This window comes from Somniosus microcephalus, chromosome 6 (genome assembly GCF_052327205.1).
Source record: "Somniosus microcephalus isolate GS21.2 chromosome 6, FLI_Smic_1.0, whole genome shotgun sequence".
Lineage (NCBI taxonomy): Eukaryota > Metazoa > Chordata > Chondrichthyes > Squaliformes > Somniosidae > Somniosus > Somniosus microcephalus.
The window spans coordinates 172,625,737-172,650,156 of record NC_140992.1 but is presented as its reverse complement, the minus strand read 5'-3'; the positions used below and the strand labels follow the sequence as shown (position 1 = coordinate 172,650,156).

Genomic DNA, 24,420 nt, shown 5'->3' with positions numbered 1-24,420 from the left:
CCCTGGACCAGAGAGAGAGAGAGAGAGTGAGAGAGAGACCCTGGACCGGAGAGAGAGGGAGAGAGAGACAGACCCTGGATTGGAGTGAGAGACAGACCCTGGACTGGAATGACAGACAGACAGACAGACCCTGCACAGGAAAGAGAGACAGACAGGCCCTGGGCCAGAGAGTGAGAGAGAGACCCTGCACCAGATAGAGACAGACAGACAGACAGACACAGACCTTGGACTGGAGAAAGAGAAAGACGCAGACCCTGGACTGCAGAGAGAGACACAGACCCTGGATCGGACAGAGAGATAGACAGACCCTGAACTGGAGAGAGAGAGAGAGGCAGACAGACCCTGGACAGGAGAGAGAGACAGACACTGGACCAGAGAGAAAGACAGACAGACAGACCATGGACCAGAGAGAGACACAGACACTGGATCGGAGAGAGAGAGACAGACCCTGGACTGGAGAGAGGCAAAGACAGAGACCCCGAACCAGAGAGAGAGAGAGACAGACAGATCCTGGACCGGAGAGAGAGAGAGAGAGAGAGAGACCCTGCACCAGATAGAGAGAGACAAACAGACAGACACAGGCCTTGGATTGGAGAAAGAGACAGACGCAGACCCTGGACTGCAGTGAGAGGCACAGGCCCTGGATCGAACAGAGAGAGAGAGGCAGACCCTGAACCAGAGAGAGAGAGAGACAGACCCTGGACCAGAGAGAGAGAGAGAGAGAGAGAGAGAGACCCTGGACCGGAGAGAGAGACAGATCCTGGCCCAGAGAGTGAGACAGACCCTGGCCCAGAGAGAGAAAGAGACAGACACTGGACCGGAGAGAGAGAGTGAGACAGACAGACCATGGACCAGAGAGAGACACAGACACTGGATTGGAGAGAGAGAGACAGGCCCTGGACTGGAGAGAGACAAAGACACAGACCCTGAACCAGAGAGAGAGAGAGAGAGAGAGGACTCTCTTTACCAGGTTCAGTCTCTCACAGGCTGTTAAACCTAGTATGGCCTGCACATCCTTTGGCACCACGATTAATGCTAGCGTGTGCTCTCTGTCCTTGTGTGTCACTTTGACAATCCATTTTCCTTTCACTGGTATATTAGTACCTGAGTATCCTGTCACTTTCACTTTTATTCCATGTATCTTTGGTCTGGGTCTAATTTTCTTAAAATCAGTCTCTGATATCACATTAACTTGTGCTCCAGTATCCAATTTAAATGGAATGTGTATGTCATTCACTTTTAGTGTCAACATCCAGTCCCTTTTTTCTTTTTTGTTTTCAGACACAACACCCACATAGAACTCCTCTATCGCGCTTTCATCTACTGCATGGACCTTGCTTTGTTGCGCTTGGTTCTTACAGCAACGGGCATAATGGTTGTTTTTGTTGCAACTATTGCATGTTTTACCATATGCTGGACACTTTTTTGGTGGATGTTGTGTACCGCATCGACTACATGACTTTCGATTGCCCCTTTCATTTTTGTTCGCTGGCCACGCCTCTTTTTTCACATTGGCGCTCTTTTTGTTAAACGGTTTGTGTCTGTTCTTTCTCACTGCATCCACGTTGCAGCTACCGTCACTGAACAGCTCCTTTGCCTGCGACTTCACAGTCTCTGTAGCCCTACACAGTGCTATGGCTTTACCCAGGTCTAGATTTTGCTCTCTTAGCAGTCTTTCCCTTAGACCATTATCTGGAATACCACACACCAGTCTGTCTTTTATCAGCGAGTCTGTCAGTCCCCCAAATTCACACGTTTTGCTTCTGTTTCTCGGTTCAGTCACATACTGATCAATAGTCTCTCCCGTTTTCTGTACACATGTGAAAAATCTGTGCCTCTCAAATGTTATGTTACATTTAGGTATGCAGTAGGCCTCAAACTTTTCCATTATTTTATCCAACTTCATTTTGTCTCCATCAGCAGCGAATGTGAAGTTATTATACACCTCCAGTGCTTCATCACCCACGACATGTAAGAACACCGACGCTTTCATTTTATCACTTGTCTCGTCAGCTCCGATTGCCACTCAATACAACTCCAAACGTTGTTTGAACCTCCTCCAATTTTCAGCCACATTACCTGTCAACTGAACTTCGCCGGTGGGTGTAATCCTACCATTTTTCACTTCGTTAGCTATTCTCCAAAGGTAAGTAACGATGTTCTCTTTTGTCTTGCTAATATGTGGAGAGCTGATTTCACTGGATAGCTTGCTTGCCACTATCTCGTCGAGTTGCTAACTTCAGATTTTTCCTCTTCATCTCTTTCAATCACTTCTTCTGACACCATGTATCGATTTGTATGTGGGTTCAATGACGATACATTGATGAAAGAGTATGTCTTTTAATCAAAAGTGTCTTCAAGCATGTTAACAGTTTTACAGGAGACACCATCTTAGAGATTCATCTAAAACAAAACTAAAACTAAACTCTCTCTCTCACATGCGCTCTGCTGGCCAGGCATAAATAATGAAACAGGCAAATATGCTGGTAAGGCATCATAATCAAACAGACAAATACCATTACTATTTGCTGATATCATTACAACAGACACTGGATCGGAGAGAGAGAGACAGACCCTGGACTGGAGAGAGACAAAGACACAGACCCTGAACCAGAGAGAGAGACAGACAGACAGACTCTGGACCAGAGAGAGAGAGAGAGAGAGAGAGAGAGAGAGACCCTGCACCAGATAGAGAGAGACAGACAGACAGACACAGGCCTTGGATTGGAGAAAGAGACAGATGCAGACCCTGGACTGCAGTGAGAAGCACAGGCCCTGGATCGGACAGAGAGAGAGAGGCAGACCCTGAACCGGAGAGAGAGAGAGACAGACCCTGGACCAGAGAGAGAGAGAGAGAGAGAGAGAGAGAGAGAGAGTGAGAGAGAGACCCTGGACCGGAGAGAGAGGGAGAGAGAGACAGACCCTGGACTGGAGTGAGAGACAGACCCTGGACTGGAATGACAGACAGACAGACAGACCCTGCACAGGAAAGAGAGACAGACAGGCCCTGGGCCAGAGAGTGAGAGAGAGACCCTGCGCCAGATAGAGGCAGACAGACAGACAGACACAGACCTTGGACTGGATAAAGAGAAAGACGCAGACCCTGGACTGCAGAGAGAGACACAGACCCTGGATCGGACAGAGAGAGAGACAGACCCTGAACCGGAGAGAGAGAGAGAGGCAGACAGACCCTGGACAGGAGAGAGAGACAGACACTGGACCAGAGAGAGAGACAGACAGACAGACCATGGACCAGAGAGAGACACAGACACTGGATCGGAGAGAGAGAGACAGGCCCTGGACTGGAGAGAGACAAAGACACAGACGCTGAACCAGAGAGAGAGAGAGACAGACAGACCCTGGACTGGAGAGAGAGAGAGAGAGAGAGAGACCCTGCACCAGATAGAGAGAGACAGACAGACAGACAAAGGCCTTGGATTGGAGAAAGAGACAGACGCAGACCCTGGACTGCAGTGAGAGGCACAGGCCCTGGATCGGACAGAGAGAGAGAGGCAGACCCTGAACCGGAGAGAGAGAGAGACAGACCCTGGACCGGAGAGAGTGAGTGAGACAGACAGACCATGGACCAGAGAGAGACACAGACCCTGGATTGGAGAGAGAGAGACAGGCCCTGGACTGGAGAGAGACAAAGACACAGACCCTGAACCAGAGAGAGAGAGAGAGAGAGAGAGAGACCCTGGACCGGAGAGAGAGAGAAAGAGAGCGAGAGAGACAGATGTATTGATTTGTATGTGGGTTCAATGACAACACATTGATGAAAGAGAATGGCCTAGAAATTGAGTTTTGGCTTAGCCAGGGCTTTAGCGCCGGAAGTTAGTGCCGGCGCTAAGTCTCCCTGCGCGCGCCAAAAATTCAGCAGGGCCGCGCCCAAACGGCTGCCGGCGCTACTGAAGGGTCTTTGCGGCGGTAAATCGGCGCTAACTGCCGTTTCGCGCCGCAATTCTGGTGCTGCGGCACCCGATGCGGTGCGACAGGCTTGGGAAGTGCAGGCCTCCTCCTTCCCTTAAGGAGGAGCTGCCTGCACCCGATCGCGGCCCGCGAAAATCTTTTAAAAAATGAGCCCGGCACCTCGGACAAGTGCCGGGCTTGCTTCTGTTCCGGGGGGGGTGGGGGGGAAGTCCGGGGAGGGAGCTGCGGCCAGGCGGCCGGTGGGAAAGCGGCCGGCCGCCGCGGGGCCTTTAATGCGCCGGCGCAAAGACTCGTAAGACTCTGTTGCCAGAGTCTTAGTTGCGGCTGTCACGGGCGAGGCGGCCGCAACTGAATTTCGGCGCTGGGGCCCGTCGGCATGGCAACCGGGACGCTGCGCACACCGATGACGTCATCGGTGCCGGCGCAGCGCTACCGGTCTACCGCGGCGTAAGGGCCCCAGGCAATTTCGGCGCCGGCGCCAAATGCAGCGCTAGGCCCTCTAGCGCCGCAAAATCGGCGCTAAGAGCACTCAATTTCTAGGCCAATGTCTTTTAATCTAAAGTTTGTTCAGTGGTTAACAGCCTTACAGGAGACACCATGTTAGAGATCCATCTAAAACGAAACTAAAACTAAACTGCCTCTCTCACATGCCCTCTGCTGGTAAGGCATAAATAATCAAACAGGCAAATATGCTGGTAAGGCATAATAATCAAACAGGCAAGTACCATCACTATTTGCTGATATCATTACATCTCCCTTTCTTAAAACAAAAGTATTTTACTTTTATCTAACAACATGTTTTCTTTGTATTACTCTGCATTTTAACTGTAACACTTAATGAACTTACATTATCATTATCATTATCAAGGTTTTTTAACCTTGTTTTGTGTGTTCACATGAAATATGTAAATACACTAGAACTTGAAGAGAGAATAATATAACATTACTTCCTTCGATAACAAGAGTCCTTAAACTTGCTCAATGAGTCTCTCAGGAGGCTTCACGTGTCTTGAGGATTTTCTGATTGATTGTCCTTGAATCTGAGTTGTTGCCTCAGATGATGATTTCTCAGCTGTGTGATCAGGTTGTTCAACAGTATCAGTCTTTTGACTTGCTGTGTGATCAGGTTGTTCAACAGTATCAGTCTTTTGACCTGCTGTGGCTGGTCCCATGAGAAGATCCCGATGATTTCTTCGCAGAACAGCACCCTCATCTGTCTGAATGGTGTATGACCTTGGTTGGACTTCACTCAGGACAGTTCCCTTCTGAGTCCATATGTTTGTTTTGTCTTTGAACCTTACTTGGTCACCAGTGTGGAGTTCAGGTAGGTTTTGTGTTCCTCTGTCATAGTAGTACTTTTGCATTTCTTTCTGTTGTTCTTTGAACTTCCTCACTTTCTCCCCCTCTTTTGTTTTCAGGAGGTTCTCCGAGATGGGTAGGTTTGACCTTAGCAGACGTCCCATAAGGAGTTGGGCTGCTGACGTACCACACTCGAGCGGCATTGTGCGGTATACAAGCATGCTCTGGTAGAAGTCAGTTCCACTGTCTTTTGCCTTGTACATCAGTCATTTCACTGTCTGGACCGATTTTTCCATTAGTCCATTGGACTGTGGAAAGTGAGGACTTGACGTTGTGTGGACAAAGTCCCACTCTTTGGCAAAATGTCAGAAACTTTCATTGTAAAACTGGGGTCCGTTGTCTTTGAAGATCTCGCTTGCCACGCCATGTCTGGAGAATATGGCTTTCATACATGTTATCACAGCATCTGCAGTGGTGGTGTACAGTCTACAAACCTCTGGATACAGGGAGTAATAGTCTGTGACTACAAGATAGTCCTTCCCTTGACATACGAATAGGTCAGCGCCTACCTTCTGGTAAGGTCTGTCTGGCGCTGGGTGTGGCTTTAGTGGTTCTACCAGATTGCTTGCTCGATATTTCAGGCATATTGTGCAGTTTGACACCTCATTTGTCACATCTTGGTTGATTCGTGGCCAGTACATCACCTCTCGTGCTCTTTTCTTACACTTTTCGATTCCCAGATGTCCTCCATGGATCGTTTTTAGCATCTCTTTTCTCAGACTCTTTGGGATAACTATTTTACTTCCTTTGTAGATGATGTCTTCGACCACTGATAGTTCCGCCCTGCAGTTCCAGTACTCTGCCATGTCAGGTGAGCAGTCTTGCTTCATGTTGGGCCATCCATCCAAGATGCTTTTCCTCAGTCGTCTCATTGTTTCCTCTTTGTTTGTCTCAGTCTTTATGAGCTCCATTTTTGCATCTGCTATGGGCAGTGCACTTGTGATCATGTCCACGTAGGCATTCACTTTTTCATCCATTTTGGTGTTTGCGGGCTCTCTTGGGTCAACAGCTCTGGACAACGTGTCTGCTGTATACATCAGCTTACTCGGTGTGTACGCAACATTCAGTGTATAGCGTTGCAGCCTGATCATCATTCTTTGTATTCTAAGCGGACACCCATTTAGTGGCTTTTGGAACAATGCAATCAAGGGCTTATGGTCAGTCTCTACTCTGATTGGTTGTCCTGCCACAAACTGGTGAAATCTTTCACAGGCGTATGTGATGCTGAGCAGCTCCTTTTCTATTTGAGCATATCGCATCTCTGCGTCTGTCATTGAGCATGATGCATATGCAATAGGTTGCCAGTAGTCATATTTTTGCAGAAGAATGGCACCGAGCCCACTCTGTGATGCATCTGATGATATCTTGATGGGTCTCGCTGGGTCATAAAACCTCAGAACTGGTTCCTCTGTGAGCATTTTCTTTAGATCGCTCCATGACTTCTCATGCTCATGATTCCATTCCCATTCTATGTTCTTTTCAGTTAGCCGTCTCAGTGGCGCCATCTTTTCTGAGAGGTTGGATATGAATTTACCCATGTCGTTGATCATTCCATTAAACCTCTGCATGTCCTATTTGCACTGTGGCTTTGGCACATTCTCAATGGCGGACACCTTTCTGGGATCTGGTCTGATGCCCTCACTGCTAAGGATATCTCCCAAGAATGTCAGTTCTGTCACCCCGAGCTGGCATTCCTCGCTATTCAGCTTCAGGTTTGTTTTCCTTGTTGCTTCCAGCACTTTTTTCAGTCTCTCGTCATGCTCAGTTCTCGTGGTTCCCCATACTATGATGTCATCCATTGATGTATCAACTCCCTCCAGGTGCTCATAGATCATATGGATAGTTTTGTGATACACTTCAGGAGCTGAGGCAATGCCAAATGGTAACCTTAGGAATCTGTATCTGCCAAATGGACTGTTGAACGTGCACAGTCTTGAACTTGCCTCGTCCAGTTTCATCTGCCAAAATCCTGATGAAGCACCTAACTTGCTGAAATACTTTGCATTTGCAAACTGTGACATTATTTCTTCACGTGTAGGAAGCTTGAAGTGCTCTCTCTTTATTGCTCTGTTTAGATCTCTTGGATCCAGGCAAATTCTGAGCTTTCCATTCTTTTTGTCCACAACGACAAGGGAACTCACCCACTCAGTTGGCTCATCTATCTTCTGAATCATGTTCAGGCTTTCCATCCTGTCCAACTCTGCCTTCAGTTGCTTTTGAAGAGCAAACGGAACTTTTCTGCATGGATGTATGACCGTTGGCACACTTTTATCTACTCTGATCGTGTGTTCTCCTGGAAGGCAGCCTAGACCCTGAAATAGGTCGTTGTACTCTTTCATGAGTTCATCATAGACTGTCTCTCCTTCGCTTTCCACAACGAGGACTCTCTTTAACAGGTTTAGTCTCTCACAGGCTATTAAACCTAGTATGGCCTGCACATCCTTTGGCACCACGATGTGCGTGTGCTCTCTGTCCTTGTGTGTCACTTTGACAATGCATTTTCCTTTCACTGGTATATTAGTACCTGAGTATCCTGTCACTTTCACTTTTATTCCATGTATCTTTGGTCTGGGACTAATTTTCTTAAAATCAGTCTCTGATATCACATTTACTTGTGCTCCAGTATCCAATTTAAATGGAATGTGTATGTCATTCACTTTTAGTGTCAACATCCAGTCTCTTTTTTCTTTTTTTTTTCAGACACAACAGCCACATAGAACTCCTCTATCTCGCTTTCATCTACTGTATGGACCTTGCCTTGTTGCGCTTGGTTCTTACAGCAACAGGATAATGGTTGTTTTTGTTGCAACTATTGCATTTTTTACCATATGCTGGAAACTTTTTTGGTGGATGCTGTGTAACTCATCGACTACATGACTTTCGATTGCCCCTTTCATTTTGTTCGCTGGCCACGCCTCTTTTTTCACATTGATGCTCTTTTTGTTAAACGGTTTGTGTCCGTTCTTTCTCACTGCATCCACGTTGCAGCTACTGTCACTGAACAGCTCCTTTGCCTGCGACTTCACAGTCTCTGTAGCCCTACACAGTGCTATGGCTTTTCCCAGGTCTAGATTTTGCTCTCTTAGCAGTCTTTCCCTTAGACCATTATCTGGAATACCACACACCAGTCTGTCTTTTATCAGCTAGTCTGTCAGTCCCCCAAATTCACACGTTTTGCTTCTGTTTCTCAGTTCAGTCACATACTGATCAATAGTCTCTCCCGTTTTCTGTACACATGTGAAAAATCTGTGCCTCTCAAACATCACGTTATGTTTCGGTATGCAGTAGGCCTCAAACTGTTCCATTATTTTATCCAGTTTCATTTTGTCTCCATCAGCAGCGAATGTGAAGTTATTATACACCTCCAGCGCTTCATCACCCACGACATGTAAGAACACCGACGCTTTCCTTTTATCACTTTTCTCGTCAGCTCCGATTGCCGCTAAATACAACTCCAAACGTTGTTTGAACCTCCTCCAATTTCCAGCCACATTACCTGTCAACTGAAGCTTCGCCGGTGGGTGTAATCCTTCCATTTTTCACTTCGTTAGCTATTCTCCAAAGGTAAGTAACGATGTTCTCTTTTGGCTTGCTAATATGTGGAGAGCTGGTTTAACTTCAGATTTTTCCTCTTCATCTCTTTCAATCACTTCTGACACCATGTATTGGTTTGTATGTGGGTTCAATGACGACACATTGATGAAAGAGAATGGCCTAGAAATTCAGTGGCCTTAGCGCCGATTTTGCGGCGCTAGAGGGCCTAGCGCTGCAATTGGCGCCGGCGCCTAAATTGCCTGGGGCCCTTCCGCCGCAGTAGACCGGTAGCGCTGCGCCGGCACCGATGACGTCATCGGTGTGCGCAGCGTCCCGGTTGCCATGGTAACCCGCCCGAACTGGGAAATTGACTTGCGGCCGCCTCGCCCGTGGCAGCCGCAAGCAACGTTCTGGCAGAGGTGCCTTGCACAAGTTTGCGCCGGCGCATTAAAGGCCCCGCGGTGGCCGGCCGCTTTCCCGCCACCCGCCTGGCCGCAGCTCCCTCCCCGGACATCCCCCCCCCCCCGGAACAGAAGCAAGCCCGGCACTTGTCCGAGGTGCCGGGCTCATTTTTAATAAGATTATCGCGGGCCGCGGCCGGTTGCAGGCAGGTCTTCCTTAAGGGAAGGAGGAGTCCTGCACTTCCCGAACCTGACGCACCACAGCGGGCGTCGCAGCGCCGGAATAGCGCCGAAATTCAGCGCATAGCGCCAGTTTTCAGGCGCTAACAGCTTTCAGCAGCGCCGGCAGCCGTTTGGGCGCAGAAGTAGTGAATTTTTGGCCCGACCAGCGCGACTTAGCTCCGGCACTAACTTCCGGCGCTAAAGCCGTTGCTGCGCCAAAACCCAATTTCTAGGCCAATGTCTTTTAATCTAAAGTTTGTTCAGTGGTTAACAGCCTTACAGGAGACACCATGTTAGAGATCCATCTAAAACGAAACTAAAACTAAACTGCCTCTCTCACATGCCCTCTGCTGGTAAGGCATAAATAATCAAACAGGCAAATATGCTGGTAAGGCATAATAATCAAACAGGCAAATACCATCACTATTTGCTGATATCATTACAACAGACAGACAGACCCTGGACCAGAGAGAGAGAGAGAGACAGACCCTGGACTGGGGAGAGAGAGAGAGAGAGACAGACAGACCCTGGACCAGAGAGAGAGAGAGACAGACAGACACTGGACCGGAGAGAGAGAGAGAGAGAGAGACAGACAGACCATGGACCAGAGAGAGAGAGAGAGACAGACCCTGGACTGGAGAGAGAGAGAGCGAGAGAGAGAGACAGACACTGGACCAGAGAGAGAGAGAGACAGACAGACAGACCATGGACCAGAGAGAGACACAGACCCTGGATTGGAGAGAGAGAGACAGACCCTGGACTGGAGAGAGACAAAGACACACACCCTGAACCAGAGAGAGAGAGAGAGAGACAGGCAGACCCTGAACCGGAGAGAGAGAGAGAGACCCTGCACCAGATAGAGAGAGACAGACAGACAGACACAGGCCTTGGATTGGAGAAATAGATAGACGCAGACCCTGGACTGCAGTGAGAGGCACAGGCCCTGGATCGGACAGAGAGAGAGAGGCAGACCCTGAACCGGAGGGAGAGAGAGACAGACCCTGGACCAGAGAGAGAGAGAGAGAGAGAGAGAGAGGGAGAGAGACCCTGGACCGGAGAGAGAGGGAGAGAGAGACAGACCCTGGACCGGAGAGAGAGAGAGACAGACCCTGGATCGGAGAGAGAGAGAGAAACAGAGACAGACCCTGGACCGGGGAGAGAGAGAGACAGACAGACAGACCCTGGACCAGAGAGTGAGAGAGAGAGAGAGACAGACAGACACAGACCCTGAACTGGAGAAAGAGATAGACGCAGACCCTTGACTGCAGAGAGAGACACAGACCCTTGTTCGGAGAGAGAGAGACACAGGCCCTGGACTGGAGAGAGAGAGAGAGAGGGAGACACAGCCTGGACTGGAGAGAGAGAGAGAGAGATTCAGACTCTGGAGTGGAGAGAGAGAGAGAGACAGACAGACAGACCAACCCTGGACCGGAGAGAGAGAGAGAGACAAACAAACAGACCCTGGACTGGAGAGAGAGACACATACCCTGGATCAGAGAAAGACAGACACAAACCCTGGATTGGAGAGAGAGACACAGACCCTAGACTGGAGATAGAGAGAGAGTGAGAGAGAGAGATCCAGACCCAGGACAGGAGAGAGAAAGACAGATACAAACTTTGGATAGGAGAGAGAGACACAGACACTGGACTGGAGATAGAGAGAGAGTGAGAGAGAGAGATACAAACCCTGGACTGGAGAGAGAGAGAGAGAGACAGACCCCGGACCAGAGAGAGAGAGAGAGACCCTGGACAGTGTTAAATCTGTGAGTTGTTCAAGTAATTAATACTCAGACTTAATCAGTAACAATAAAACAGGTCTTTACTGGTTGGAGGTAGGGACTACACGTAGGTCTTTACTTCATGCCCACAGGCGGGAACTGAGGGGAGATCAGTACCCACAGTACTATTTATACCCCTATGGCCAGGAGTGGTACTGCGTATCACTACGCCCAACAAGTAGTGCAGTCCTGTCCATAGGTTCAAAGTAGCACACATATTACATACACAACATTCCTCCCTTCCTAGCTTTACAGTCATCTCCCCATTTAACATAACGTAATAACATATATACATATATAACTTCAGGTTTACATAACAGAATAACATAGATACATAGATAACTTCATGTCAAAACAGATCACAGATTCAGTCTCTGCGGAAAACAGTTCACAGATTCAATCTCTGTGGTGGAGTCGGTTCACGTTGCTGGAGTGACTCATTCAATAGTCCTTCCATGGATTTAACAGTTTGAACTTCCGAACTGAATTGGCTCCGTTCGGAGGGACCACGTGTGTGATCTGGTAGAGGTAATAATGGTTCAGATGGGTCATCTTCTGTTTCGACTTTTCCTTTTCTGCTTCTTGGAGAGTCTCTGGGCTCCACTGTCAGCTGCCAGCTGCATGCGCAGTTCCTCCTTCTCTCCCTCCTTTTTCCATAGTGGAGCCACCTTCTCCCGATGTTCCGTAGACTTTCGGTGCTCCTCCATGATTTCTGTATGGTGGGAGTCGAAGTTACAAGTTGGGCAGGACAGGACATAGTAATATTCGGTGTCGTCCTGATCTAGGCCAGCGAGAGGGTCTTCTATTTCCTCCATACCCAGCTGGGCGTTAGCCAGCTTTTGTTCCAAGTCCAGACATCTTTCCTGAAGAGACTTCTTCATGCGTACCTCTTCATCCAGCTTTTTCTGGGCTTTCAGCAAGTCGTTTACTAATGACCTCATTTGAGATTTTACTGCTTCAACTTCTTTTGGAGATTGATTGATCGGACTATTCAATCCCTCTACCGGAGCAGCTGTTTCAGCGGTCTGTTGTTCTACGTTGACGTGAGTCAGCGTACTTTTGGCATCCAAGGGCTGCTCTGTTGCAGTCATCTCAGTCTGTGTTGCCACCTCAGCTCTTCCAATAACCTTTGAGAGCTCCGAACCCCTTTCGTTTGAATATTGAAGTTCGTGTTCAAGTTTTTCCCATTTCAGAGTCCTGTCCTTCAGCATATGCAGGAGTTGGCTGACCGTCAACTCCTCTGACATCAGACGTTTTGTGTGCTCCTGCTCCATTTTCTCCATCAGCTGCTTCTGTTGTCTTTCCAGATTCTCCAACTCTATATCAAAGAACTCTTTCGTTGCATTCAACTCTTGCTCACAACGGCGAAGCATTTGTTCTAATTGCTGTTGTAGTTTGAAATGGAGTTGAGTTCGAGCCCGGTGTCCCTCAGAAATGGGCACATCAGTAGACTTGCCAGACTCAGAATCCACAGTTAAACTATGTTGTTGTTGCTCAGTGGAATTCTGTGCTGAAACTTTGTCTTTTGCACCTGAGTTCGGCTTACCATCATCCGTTCCAGAGTCTGGGCCGACTATCTTCACCGAGTTCTCACTCGTTATTGTTTGTAGGAAATGCCAGTCCATATTCATTTTCCTAATCCACTCCCGTCCTAGTAGTGGAGAACCTCCTTCAGATATCACATATAAGTCCATTATTTGACTGTCTTCGCCCTTGTGGACCACTGCAACCTCTATTTTCCCGATGGGGTACACTCTTTGCCCCGTGTATGTTTCCAATATAATCCCCGTATACTGTAGGGGAATATGTTGGAATAACTTTCCGTAATCTTTCTTATTTATGACCGTCAATGCCGATCCAGTGTCCAATTCCAGTTTTACTTGGACTCCTTCTATCTGAAGAGTGACCCAAATTGTCTGGAGGTCTGCACCCTTACCAGCGTTGAGTACTCTTAAGCTAGCCAGTTCATTACTGCTAGCATCTGAATCAGACTCCTGTTCGGTCACCTTGTGTACCTTTGCGTATTTTCCTTGCGGTGACTTCTTGTTGCTGGTCTTCTTCGCTGACCTGCATACTCTAGCTATATGTCCAAGCCTACCACAAGTTCTACATTCTTGGTTTTTAAACCAACACTGGTTCTGATCATGCGTTGTCTTTCCACAACGATAACATTTGCCAGAACTCACACCCAATTTGTGTGCACTGAGCTCCGGTGACCGTAGCTGCATTACTGCCGTGCCTCTCGCTGCGGCTTTGTGTGCTGCTACCATAGTGACCGCCTTCTCAAGCGTCAGCTCATTCTCCTCGAGCAGTCGCTTTTGTGTATCCTGTTTAAATAAACCATACACAAATTTGTCTCGAAGTGCCTCTGTCAGTCCCGTTCCAAACTGGCAATATTTCGCTAATTTACGCAATTCCAACAAATATTCAGCATTGCTTTCATGCTGTAGCTGCCTTCTGTCGTAAAATTTAAATCGTTCCGCTAGCATCAGCGGCGTGGGGTTTAGATGATCTTTCAGGACAGTAACAATCTCATCGAACGTCTTATCCGCCGGTTCATCTGGTGACAACAGGTGTTTCAATTGCCCGTATGTCTTCGCACCCATTAAATCTAATAATGTTAGAGCTTTATCTTGGTCACGAATTTTATTGGCCTTACAATAATTTTTTACTCTTTCAACATATATGGCCCAATCTTCGAGGTCACTATCAAAGGTGCTAATATTCCCGTGTTTAGGCATTGTAGATTTGCAATTTCTCAGATTTTATTTTCTTCACTTGTTATCAAAGATGGCGGCTTCCCGCTCTTGCCGTCGTCCTCCGCCCACAAAATGGCGGTTTTCCCGTGCTTGGCGGTCTTCACCCGTCCCCCGACGCCGTCTCCCTTCAGCCCCCGAGTGCGGCCCTTATCTTCGCCGCGATCGCCCGAGTGCGGCCCTTATCAGCGGATGCGATCGCTGGATCGCGAAGCGGCTCTCGGCTCTTATCAGGAGATGCGATCGCTCTGTTGAAACGCCTCCCGCTCGAAGCGGCTCTCGCGCCCTATTCCTCCAGCTCCCCCAGCCCCGTTCGTGCGGCCAACGCGGTCGACTGCCTGTCGCGTCGCTGCCCGGCTCAGACAACGGCTTACCCACCACCAAGCTGGAGAAGAAGCTGACGGTCGCCGATGGAGGCTCCGAGGTCAGGATGTCTTCCAGTGGGGTGGAGAGGGTGGAAACCTCTCTGCAACATCCTGGCTGTGGACGAAGCTGCCGTGGAGTGACTGCCGCAGGGTCCGAATCAGACTCGTCGCCAGTGTTAAATCTGTGAGTTGTTCAAGTAATTAATACTCAGACTTAATCAGTAACAATAAAACAGGTCTTTACTGGTTGGAGGTAGGGACTACACGTAGGTCTTTACTTCATGCCCACAGGCGGGAACTGAGGGGAGATCAGTACCCACAGTACTATTTATACCCCTATGGCCAGGAGTGGTACTGCGTATCACTACGCCCAACAAGTAGTGCAGTCCTGTCCATAGGTTCAAAGTAGCACACATATTACATACACAACAGACAGGGGAGAGAGAGAGAGACAGACAGACCCTGGACTGGAGAGAGAGACAGACAGACAGACAGAGACCCTGGATTGGAGAGGGAGCGAGCGAGAGTGACAAACAGAACCTGGACTGGAGAGACACAGACCCTGGACTGGAGTGAGAGACACAGACCCTGGACTGGAGAGAGACACAGACCCTGGACTGGAGAGAAAGACACAGACACTGGACTGGAGAGAGACAGACCCTGGACTGGAGAGAAAGACACAGACACTGGACTGGAGAGAGACAGACCCTGGACTGGAGAGAGACACAGACCCTGGACTGGAGAGAGACACAGACCATGGACTGGAGAGAGACACAGGCCCTGGACTGGAGAGAGACAGACCCTGGACTGGAGAGAAAGACACAGACACAGGACTGGAGAGAGACACAGGCCCTGGACTGGAGAGAGACAGACCCTGGACTGGAGAGAAAGACACAGGCACTGGACTGGAGAGAGAGACACAGACCCTGGACTGGAGAGAAAGGCACAGACCCTGGACTGGAGAGAGACACAGACCCTGGACTGGAGAGACACCGACCCTGGACTGGAGTGAGAGACACAGGCCCTGGACTGGAGAGAAAGACAGACCCTGGACTGGAGAGAAAGAGAGACAGACCCTGGACTGGAGAGAGACACAGGCCCAGGACTAGAGAGAGACACAGACCCTGGACTGGAGAGAGACACAGGCCCAGGACTGGAGAGAGACACAGACCCTGGACTGGAGAGAAAGACACAGACCCTGGACTGGAGAGAGACACAGACCCAGGACTGGAGAGAGACACAGACCCTGGACTGGAGAGAGACACAGACCCTGGACTGGAGAGAAAGACACAGACCCTGGACTGGAGAGAGACACAGACCCAGGACTGGAGAGAGACACAGACCCTGGACTGGAGAGTGAGACACAGACCCTGGACTGGAGAGAGACACAGACCCAGGACTGGAGAGAGAGACACAGGCCCTGGACTGGAGAGAGACACAGACCCAGGACTGGAGAGAGACACAGACCCTGGACTGGAGAGTGAGACACAGACCCTGGACTGGAGAGAGACACAGACCCAGGACTGGAGAGAGAGACACAGACCCTGGACTGGAGAGAGACACAGGCCCTGGACTGGAGAGAGACACAGACCCAGGACTGGAGAGAGAGACACAGACCCTGGACTGGAGAGTGAGACACAGACCCTGGACTGGAGAGTGAGACACAGACCCTGGACTGGAGAGAGAGACACAGAACCTGGACTGCAGAGAAAGACACAGACCCTGGATCGGAGAGAGAGAGAGAGAGAGACAGACCCAGGACTGGAGAGAGAAAGAGAGACAGACCCTGGGCTGGAGAGAGAGAGAGAGAGAGAGAGGGAGACACAGCCTGGACTGGAGAGAGAGAGGAAGTGAGAGAGAGATTCAGACTCTGGACTGGAGAGAGAGAGATACAGTCCCTTGACTGGAGAGAGACACACACAGACCCTGGACTGGAGAGAGACAGACCCTGGACTGGAGAGAAAGACACAGACACTGGACTGGAGAGAGACAGACCCTGGACTGGAGAGAGACACAGACCCTGGACTGGAGAGAGACACAGACCATGGACTGGAGAGAGACACAGGCCCTGGACTGGAGAGAGACAGACCCTGGACTGGAGAGAAAGACACAGACACAGGACTGGAGAGAGACACAGGCCCTGGACTGGAGAGAGACAGACCCTGGACTGGAGAGAAAGACACAGACACTGGACTGGAGAGAGAGACACAGACCCTGGACTGGAGAGAAAGACACAGACCCTGGACTGGAGAGAGACACAGACCCTGGACTGGAGAGACACAGACCCTGGACTGGAGTGAGAGACACAGGCCCTGGACTGGAGAGAAAGACAGACCCTGGACTGGAGAGAAAGAGAGACAGACCCTGGACTGGAGAGAGACACAGGCCCAGGACTAGAGAGAGACACAGACCCTGGACTGGAGAGAGACACAGGCCCAGGACTGGAGAGAGACACAGACCCTGGACTGGAGAGAAAGACACAGACCCTGGACTGGAGAGAGACACAGACCCAGGACTGGAGAGAGACACAGACCCTGGACTGGAGAGAGACACAGACCCTGGACTGGAGAGAAAGACACAGACCCTGGACTGGAGAGAGACACAGACCCAGGACTGGAGAGAGACACAGACCCTGGACTGGAGAGTGAGACACAGACCCTGGACTGGAGAGAGACACAGACCCAGGACTGGAGAGAGAGACACAGGCCCTGGACTGGAGAGAGACACAGACCCAGGACTGGAGAGAGACACAGACCCTGGACTGGAGAGTGAGACACAGACCCTGGACTGGAGAGAGACACAGACCCAGGACTGGAGAGAGAGACACAGACCCTGGACTGGAGAGAGACACAGGCCCTGGACTGGAGAGAGACACAGACCCAGGACTGGAGAGAAAGACACAGACCCTGGACTGGAGAGTGAGACACAGACCCTGGTCTGGAGAGTGAGACACAGACCCTGGACTGGAGAGAGAGACACAGAACCTGGACTGCAGAGAAAGACACAGACCCTGGATCGGAGAGAGAGAGAGAGAGAGACAGACCCTGGACTGGAGAGAGAAAGAGAGACAGACCCTGGGCTGGAGAGAGAGAGAGAGAGAGAGAGGGAGACACAGCCTGGACTGGAGAGAGAGAGGAAGTGAGAGAGAGATTCAGACTCTGGACTGGAGAGAGAGAGATACAGTCCCTTGACTGGAGAGAGAGACACACAGACCCTGACTGGAGAGAGAGAGAGCGAGAGACAAACAGGCCCTGGAATGCAGAGAGAGAGAGACACACAGACCCTGACTGGAGAGAGAGAGAGCGAGAGACAAAATTGGGCTCTAACAGTAAATCTAAAGAAAACCAACATCATGATTTTTCAAAAAAGGCCCAGATGTCAGGAAAACAAATACCAGTTTACCCTCAGTGATATCACTATAGGACACACTATGAGCTACACCTACCTTGGTCTAACTATTACAGCATCAGGGAGCTTCAGCATAGCAGTGAATGCACTAAAAGAAAAAGCCCGAAGAGCCCTATATGCAATAAAAAGAAAATTCTACAACATCCAAATCCCAATCAAAATCTGGCTCAAAATATTTGACAGCATAATCCTGCCCATTGCACTGTACGGTAGTGAAGTATGGGGCCCGCTAAATCACCAAAGCTACACTAAATGGGAAAAACATACAATAGAAGCCCTACATGCAGAATTCTGCCGAAGCATCCTTCGCACCCAAAGGAAAACGCCAACAAATGCATGCAGAGCCGAACTAGGCAGATACCCACTGATAATAAACATCCAAAAACGAGCACTAAACTTCCTAAATCACCTCAAATCTAGCTCCCCAGACACCCTTCATTTCAAAGCCTTTCAGACCCAAGAGCTAAACCCAGAAAAGAGTCCCCTGAGTCAGCTGCTACGGAAACTAAGTACTCAGCCGGACCCTGACCAGCCCCAGACCAACACAGCCGTCCAAACACCAATCCGAGTGAACCAAATCATTAAAAAATGCAAAGAAACCTACCTGGAACATTGGAACAAAATAACCGAAAGCCAAAGCAGATTAGAATGTTACCGGGCCCTAAAAAGAGAATATAAACTGGCAGACTACCTCACGACCATCAGAGACACAAAACAGAGACAGACTCTCACCAGGTACAGACTAAGCGACCACCAACTGGAAATTGAAAAAGGCAGATACAAGAAATCCTGGCAGCCTAGAGAGAATAGAATATGCGATCAATGTCTGGCTGGCGAGGTTGAAACAGAAATGCATTTCCTCCTAAAATGCGAAAAATTCAACACATCAAGAAACATATTATTCAACAAGCTAAGCCAAACAACCCCAGATTTCAAGGAATTGGATGATCTGTCAAAATTGAGATTAGTCCTAGGAGAAGGAGACAGACCATACCTTGGGGCCAAATATGTAACAACATGTCACAACCTGAGGACTGTTTAAAATTAAGACTGTTTAAAATTAATATTGAACGTACCAAATGAAGTACAAAGACTGTTTAAAATTAATATTGTTTAAAAGTAATATTGTATGTACCCAACAAATGTCAAATCGATTGACACCTACAGAATGTTGGAAAACTGTACCTTTTTGCTATGTAAGCTTTGGCAATATGGTTCTCTGTAAACTTTCATGCCAATAAAGCATTTTAATTGGAATTGGAATTGGACAAACAGGCCCTGGAATGCAGAGAGAGAGAGACACACAGACCCTGGACTGGAGAGAGAGAGAGAGAGAGAGACAGACAGACAGACAGAGAGACAGACAGAGACCCTGGACTGGAGCGAGAGAGAGCGAGAGCGAGAAGAAACAGACCCTAGACTGCAGAGAGAGAGACACACACAGACCCTGGACTGGAGAGAAAGACACAGATCCTGGACTGGAGAGAGACACACAGGCCCTGGACTGGAGAGAGAGAGATAGACCCTGGATTGAAGAGAGAGAGACAGACCCTGGACTGGAGAGAGAGAGACACAGGCCCTTGACTGGAGAGAGAGAGATAGACCCTGGGTTGAAGAGAGAGAAAGACAGACCCTGGATCGGAGAGAGAGAGACACAGACGCTGGACTGGAGAGAGAGACAGACCCTGGACTGGAGAGAGAGAGAGACAGACCCTGGACTGGAGAAAGAGACAAATGCAGACCCTGGACTGCAGAGAGAGAGACAGACCCTGGACCGGAGAGAGAAAGACAGACACAAACCCTGGATTGGAGAGAGAGACACAGACCCTGGACTGGAGAGAGAGAGAGAGAGAGAGAGAGAGAGAGAGAGAGACACACACACAGACAGACCCTGGACAGGAGAGAGAGAGAGACAGACAGACAGACAGACCCTGGACAGGAAAGAGAGAGACAGAGAGAGAGAGACAGAGAGAGAGAGACAGAGAGAGATCTGTCAAAATTGAGATTAGTCCTAGGAGAAGGAGACAGACCATACCTTGGGGCTAAATATGTAACAACATGTCACAACCTGAGGACTGTTTAAAAGTAAGACTGTTTAAAATTAATATTGAACGTACCAAATGAAGTAGAAAGACTGTTTAAAATTAATATTGTTTAAAAGTAATATTGTATATACCCAACAAATGTCAAATCGATTGACACCTACAGAATGTTGGAAAACTGTACCTTTTTGCTATGTAAGCTTTGGCAATATGGTTCTCTGTAAACTTTCATGCCAATAAAGCATTTGAACTGAACTGAACTGAACTGAACTGAGAGAGAGACAGACAGACCCTGGACCAGAGGGAGAGAGAGAGAGAGACAGACAGACCCTGGACCGGAGAGAGAGAGACCCTGCACCAGATAGAGAGAGATAGACAGACAGACACAGACCCTGGACTGGAGAAAGAGACAGACGCAGACCCTGGACTGCGTCTGAGAGACATAGACCCTGGATCGGACAGAGAGTAAATCATCATTTAGCATTATAGAAAATAGTGTTTCCACACTCATCCCACAAAATAGGTCCATTTTATTTCGTTTTATTGAACTATATAAATGCGTTCTTTCCACATAAGCTGCTGGAATATCCAGGGCCTCCGCTCCTCAACTTTTGGGATGAAGAGTACAGACCCTGAATTCCTAAAAGCTATAAAAGACATTGATATAATTGTGTTAACAGAAACATGGTGCCAAAAGGACATGCCGACCCACTGTCCCCCAATGTACCATGAAATTATTGTGCCTTCAGTAAAGAACATTAAGACACGCAAGGGCAGAACCTCCGGGGGAATCCTGGTGTGGTATAAAGGAGAACTGAACAAACACATCTCACCGATAAAACAGGGAAAATCACACGTATGGCTAAAATTAGATAAAAATATAGGAATAGAAAAAAACGATGTTTACTTATGTGCGATCTACATACCTCCAATAGAATCGCCATATTTTGAAGAGGAGATATTTGACACTCTCCACATGGAAATCAGCCATTTCCAGGCCCAAGGAAAGGTGCTACTATGTGGGGACCTAAATGCAAGGACAGGATGTGAACCTGACTTCATAGACCCACAGGGCAACAACCATGTGTTTGGCCAGACCCCTCTATATGTCACACCAGCCATCGCAAACCGAAACAACCTCGATTGTGAAATAAATAAAAGCGGTAGGGAGGTAGTGCAACTCTGCCGAGCCTTAGGCCTGTACATAGTTAACGGTAGGTTCAGAGGGGACTCCTTAGGGAGACTCACATATTCCTCAACTCTTGGGTCTAGTGTGGTGGATTATACAATCACTGACCTGGACCCCTGCGATATCAACGCATTCACTGTCAGGCAGCAATCCCCCCTCTCAGACCATAACCAAATAAATGTGTACCTTAAACTTTCTGCCCAAACTACAGACACAAAAAAGGAACCCAGTAAGCTACATAAAATAAACCAGACATACAGATGGGCCCCAGACAGTGGAGATAAATTCATCACAGCACTAAATTCACCTGATCTCACAAGTAAAATTTCAAAATTTAAAGAAAATCTATATGAGATCACCAGAGATGGGGTAAACATGGCCATAGAGGATATAAATATGATCTTTCATGAGGCAGCTGTAAAAGCCGACCTCGTGAAACAGAAGAGGAAGAGTCACAAAAGACAAAATAAAAATAAGAAATGGTTTGACCACGAATGCAAAAATGCCAGAAAAGACCTGAGAAAAATATCAAACCAAAAGCATCGCCAACCAAACAATCCGGACCTACGTACTAGATACAATGAAACCCTCAAAAGATATAAACACACCATTAGGAACAAAACACAAAACTATACCCACAAAATACTCGAAGAAATTGAAAACTCCACCAACCCAAAACAATTCTGGGAAATGTGGAATAACCTGAGTACAACACAATTGCAAGCATTACCAATCCAAGATGGCGACATCTGGAGAACACATTTTGAAAACCTCTACAAAGACATCCCAATAAACGAAACAAACCCAAGTCAACATCAGGTCACAGAAAAACTCCACACATTAGAAGCAACAATCAAAGACAACCAAAACCCTCTAGACTCCCCAATCACATGGAAAGAAATGGCCACAAAAACAAAATCTCTCCACCTAAAGAAAGCCTGTGGCCCAGACAACATCAAAAATGAAATGCTCAAGTTCAGCAATATGGAGATGCAGGGTGCGGTACTCAAATTATTCAACATCATATTACGTTCAGGCTGTTTTCCCGATATCTGGTGCCAAGGACTAATCTCCCCCATATATAAAAGCGGAAACAAATCAGACCCAAATAACTACCGCGGCATCTGTGTCAACAGTTGTCTAGGGAAGTTATTCTGCAGTATTCTAAATAGTAGATTACTTGATTTTCTTAACAAACATAATATCCTCAGAAAAAACCAAATAGGCTTTCTTCCAAAACACCGCACCGCCGACCATATCTATACCCTTCACACCCTCATTGAAAAACATATACACCAAACAAAAAATGGGAAAATATTCGCCTGTTTCATCGACTTCAAGAAAGCCTTTGACTCTATATGGCACGAAGGGCTCTATTATAAACTTCTTCAATGTGGAATAGGGGGCAAAGTCTATGACCTTATTAAATCAATGTATCTGAAAAACAAATGCGGGGTCAAAATTGGAGACAAACGCACCGATTTCTTCACCCAGAGAAGAGGCGTCCGGCAGGGCTGCAATTTGAGCCCGACCCTGTTCAACATATACATAAATGAATTAGCAGACATGCTGGAGCAAAGCGAGTCACCAGGTCTCCGTCTCCTAGATGGAGAAGTGAAATCCCTGTTCTATGCGGACGACCTGGTTCTGCTGTCTCCCACAGAACAGGGATTACAGCAACAACTAGACCTACTCGACAAATACTGCCAAAATTGGGCTCTAACAGTAAATCTAAAGAAAACCAACATCATGATTTTTCAAAAAAGGCCCAGATGTCAGGAAAACAAATACCAGTTTACCCTCAGTGATATCACTATAGGACACACTATGAGCTACACCTACCTTGGTCTAACTATTACAGCATCAGGGAGCTTCAGCATAGCAGTGAATGCACTAAAAGAAAAAGCCCGAAGAGCCCTATATGCAATAAAAAGAAAATTCTACAACATCCAAATCCCAATCAAAATCTGGCTCAAAATATTTGACAGCATAATCCTGCCCATTGCACTGTACGGTAGTGAAGTATGGGGCCCGCTAAATCACCAAAGCTACACTAAATGGGAAAAACATACAATAGAAGCCCTACATGCAGAATTCTGCCGAAGCATCCTTCGCACCCAAAGGAAAACGCCAACAAATGCATGCAGAGCCGAACTAGGCAGATACCCACTGATAATAAACATCCAAAAACGAGCACTAAACTTCCTAAATCACCTCAAATCTAGCTCCCCAGACACCCTTCATTTCAAAGCCTTTCAGACCCAAGAGCTAAACCCAGAAAAGAGTCCCCTGAGTCAGCTGCTACGGAAACTAAGTACTCAGCCGGACCCTGACCAGCCCCAGACCAACACAGCCGCCCAAACACCAATCCGAGTGAACCAAATCATTAAAAAATGCAAAGAAACCTACCTGGAACATTGGAACAAAATAACCGAAAGCCAAAGCAGATTAGAATGTTACCGGGCCCTAAAAAGAGAATATAAACTGGCAGACTACCTCACGACCATCAGAGACACAAAACAGAGACAGACCCTCACCAGGTACAGACTAAGCGACCACCAACTGGAAATTGAAAAAGGCAGATACAAGAAATCCTGGCAGCCTAGAGAGAATAGAATATGCGATCAATGTCTGGCTGGCGAGGTTGAAACAGAAATGCATTTCCTCCTAAAATGCGAAAAATTCAACACATCAAGAAACATATTATTCAACAAGCTAAGCCAAACAACCCCAGATTTCAAGGAATTGGATGATCTGTCAAAATTGAGATTAGTCCTAGGAGAAGGAGACAGACCATACCTTGGGGCCAAATATGTAACAACATGTCACAACCTGAGGACTGTTTAAAATTAAGACTGTTTAAAATTAATATTGAACGTACCAAATGAAGTACAAAGACTGTTTAAAATTAATATTGTTTAAAAGTAATATTGTATGTACCCAACAAATGTCAAATCGATTGACACCTACAGAATGTTGGAAAACTGTACCTTTTTGCTATGTAAGCTTTGGCAATATGGTTCTCTGTAAACTTTCATGCCAATAAAGCATTTTAATTGGAATAATTGGAGAGAGAGACAGGCCCTGGACCGGAGAGAGAGAGAGACAGATCCTGGACCAGAGAGAGAGAGAGAGAGAGAGACAGACCCTGGACCAGAGAGAGAGAGAGAGAGAGAGACAGACCCTGGACCAGAGAGAGAGAGAGAGACAGACCCTGGCCCGGAGAGAGAGAGAGTAGACAGACAGACCCTGGACCAGAGAGAGAGACAGACACTGGACCGGAGAGAGAGAGAGAGGGACAGACAGACCATGGACCAGAGAGAGATACAGACCCTGGATCGGACAGAGAGATACAGACCCTGGACTGGAGAGAGAGACACAGACCCTGGATCAGAGAAAGAGAGACAGACCCTGGACTGGAGAGAGACAAAGACAC

General features: G+C 47.9%; 2 pseudogenes; both read left to right on the top strand.

The window, feature by feature from the left end:
* Nucleotides 1–398: 398 nt before the first annotated feature.
* Nucleotides 399–10,991, top strand: LOC147116206 (uncharacterized; annotated as a pseudogene).
* Nucleotides 10,992–15,212: 4,221 nt separating this feature from the next.
* Nucleotides 15,213–17,267, top strand: LOC147116205 (uncharacterized; annotated as a pseudogene).
* Nucleotides 17,268–24,420: the final 7,153 nt, after the last annotated feature.